Source organism: Myotis davidii, unplaced genomic scaffold (assembly GCF_000327345.1).
Source record: "Myotis davidii unplaced genomic scaffold, ASM32734v1 scaffold443, whole genome shotgun sequence".
Classification (NCBI taxonomy): domain Eukaryota; kingdom Metazoa; phylum Chordata; class Mammalia; order Chiroptera; family Vespertilionidae; genus Myotis; species Myotis davidii.
In genome coordinates, this window is record NW_006294062.1 from 319,165 (window position 1) to 322,248 (window position 3,084).

The window sequence follows — 3,084 nt, forward strand, 5'->3', positions numbered from 1 at the left end:
GGGGGTGTCTGGGGGCCTCCTCCCCCTCGATGCTGCTCCACAGCTCCCAGCCCTGGGACACCGCCTGTACCTGCCAGGTCTCAGCTGCCCCCACCTCTAAGCATTGGATCTGAGCCGGGGCCTCCTGCCCAGGCCCCCGAGTGCCCACAGCCTGGCCTTCCCATCCATCATCACAGGCCCGACACTGACCCAAACGTGTCCGGTGGGTGGGTACCCGTCCCAGATGCCCGAGGCTCGTTTTTGTTTGTTCCATCAATTAAAATAGCTGAGCGGCTGGTTATTTCCCAAGAGATGGATAGACGCCCAAGTTGAGCAACTCCTGGTTGTTATTTAGGAGGCCGTGGGTGGGTGGGAGGGTGAGGGGAAAAAAGCCTGTCTCAGATAAAGTAAGTAAACAAAATGAAGAAGAAAACACAGAAACCGAGCCCGTGGGCAGGACTGCAGTTCTGACTCTCCGGCCCACGCTCCTCCCCGGGCCCCGGGGGAATGACTTCCTTCCGTCTGGAAAGAGAAGAACACGGGCTCAGGAGGCACTGAGCTCGGTGCCCCGTCTGCGCAGAAGGGCTTGCCCACTGGAGGGCTCTCGGGGGGGGGCAGCTCCCGGTGAGCTTAGCAATCGGGATCCGCCAATCAAAGCCCCGAAGGGGTGGGGACAGTGAGATGTGATGGCACTTTAACAACAGTGACTGATGTTAGGAAGCACCTGCAGCATGGAGCAGACTGGCATACCTCGAGGGGGGCGGGGGTGAGGAGCGATAAACCAAAGACCTCATAGGCTTATATGCACAGCCATGGACACGGGCCGTCGGGTGGTGACCTGGAGGGGTGGGGAGGAGCTGGGAGGAGGGGGAGGGGAGGGAAACGGGATACATCTGTAATAGTATCAACAATAACGTATATATATATTTAAAAAGCCCTTTCACACTCGTCATGGCCAGAGCCTGCGGAGAACCCACTCCACACGCGGGGTGCACGGGACACAGGTGCTCAGGCCGAGCGGCTCAGAGGCTCATCCTCAGCGAGCAGGGTCCGCGCAGCCCGCCCGCCCCCCCGGGACAGCCCCGTCATGAGGCTGGAGCCGGAAGGTTAGTGTGTCCGTCCTCACGAGCCAATGAGTCTGCGAGTTCAGGAGGCTGCGGACGCGTTCCCATCCGGTGAGCCTCCTGAGCCGTCTGCCAGCTGGGGTGCCGCTCACTGCCGGCCCTTTCCTGCCCCGAAAGGCCCCGGCCCTCGGAGACCAGCCCTCCCCCGTCCTTCCCGGAGTTCCCGGAGCGTCAGCACGTGGGTGACCTAACTGCCTTTCCCCGCGTGACGCCTGGTCCTTCCCAGCGACGGGCACTGGCCACGGAGACCAGCAGGAAGCCCTGGGCTGGAGACCTCGGGCGTGTCTGTGGTCCGCCATTCTAAGGCATCGACGTTGTTTTAAGCGGAGATCACGCTAGACCAGGGGTGGGCAAACTTTTTGACTCGAGGGCCACAGTGGGTTCTTAAACTGGACCGGAGGCCGGAACAAAAGCATGGATGGAGTGTTCGTGTGAGCTAATATAAATTCAAAGTAGACATCATTACATAAAAGGGTACGGTCTTTTTTTTTTTTTAGTTTTATTCATTTCAAATGGGCCGGATCTGGCCCACGGGCCATAGTTTGCCCACGGCTGCGCTAGACACATTAGTGGTTATTACTGATTTTTAAAATACTTTTACTGATTTCAGAGAGGAAAGGAGAGAGACATAGAAACGTCAATGATGAGAGAGCATCATTGATCAGCGGCCTCCCGCATACCCACAACTGGGGATCGAGCCTGCAACCCGGGCCTGTGCCCTGACTGGGAATCAAAAGTCAACCTGCTTTATAGGTCGACGCTCAGCCACTGAGCCACGCCGGCCGGGCGGTTCTTGTTTTGTAAAGTGAGTGATGGTCAGCCCTACCTTCCTAACTCTGTTGGAGGCGAGAGAAGACCGGGAACTCCACCTCCTGACCACTGGAACACGTGGTCCTCCTCCTGCGAACCAACACAGACACATCGCCTCGCCTCGAATCTGGCCCGGAGACCTCGGCTTCATTCTTTAAGGACCTTTCTGAGCCCTTGCTGTTTGGTGCCAGGCGCCGGGCCGTGAGCCAGGCCGGAGGACTGGTCTGTGCCGATGCTGCCGACCGACCATGGTGCTCTCCTGAGGCAGCGTCCCCCCACCCACGGGCCTCTCCAAACCCTCCCTCGAGGTCAGCTCTCTGCCTGGCCGTGCCTCCCGCCCTCACGACTTATCCTAGAGCAGAACCTATGACACGTGTGTCAGAAGTGACACGCGAACTCATTTTTATGGTTGATTTTTCTTTGTTAAATGGCATTTAAATATATAAAATAAATATCAAAAATATATGTCTTTGTTTTACTATGGTTGCAAATATCAAAAAAATTTCTATATGTGACCCGGCACCAGAGTTAAGTTAGGGTTTTTCAAATGCTGACACGCCGAGCTCACAAGGTTCGCCGTCACTGTCCTAGGGCGAGGGAACACGTGGGTGTGCAAGGGCCGGAGAGCATCACCTTCAGGGCCACTTGGGCTCTGAAGGGGACACTGAGTCCCAGGGAGGACAAAGGCGCGATCTGCGCCCACACCCAGCATGTTGGGAGATGGAGTGGGAACCGAGGCGCCCAGCGATTCTGCACAAGTGCAAGGAGCGAGCCTCCCTTCCCAGGGGGAGTAACCAGCCTCCCCCCCAGGGAGGCAAGCCGACCCGGGCAGCCCCCAGATGAAGCTGGCGTGGCCACAGCCGTGGGGCAGGGCAGACCTGATAGGGGGCCCCTTGTCTCCCCAGACAGGCCGTTCCCCACAGCCACCCAGGACTGTCCTCTGGAGAAGCACTGGAGGGCGGCACGGGGAGCCAGGCGCCGTGGAGACGAGAGGGGCTTGCTTCCCAGACTTGGGGCTCCCGGAACGCTCTGCAGGAGCCCACCCGGTCGGTCTGGGCCTTCCTGCGAATCGAGCCCCCCCTTGACACAGATGAGAAGCCCGCGGCCTCTTCAGAGGGAAGGCAGACTCACCGCGCGCTCCGGAGACGTCCCAGAGCCAGCCCGATGGGTC

At 58.8% G+C, this 3,084-nt stretch overlaps 1 protein-coding gene across 1 annotated transcript in view; it reads right to left on the reverse strand.

Moving 5' to 3' along the window:
- Positions 1–3,078, reverse strand: part of SERPINA12 (serpin peptidase inhibitor, clade A (alpha-1 antiproteinase, antitrypsin), member 12) — a 13,766-nt gene extending 10,688 nt beyond the window's left edge. Inside the window, exon 1 of the mRNA XM_006767964.2 lies at positions 3,045–3,078. The gene's annotated coding sequence lies outside the window, so the exon portion shown is untranslated. The remainder of the gene's footprint in view (positions 1–3,044) is intronic.
- Positions 3,079–3,084: the final 6 nt, after the last annotated feature.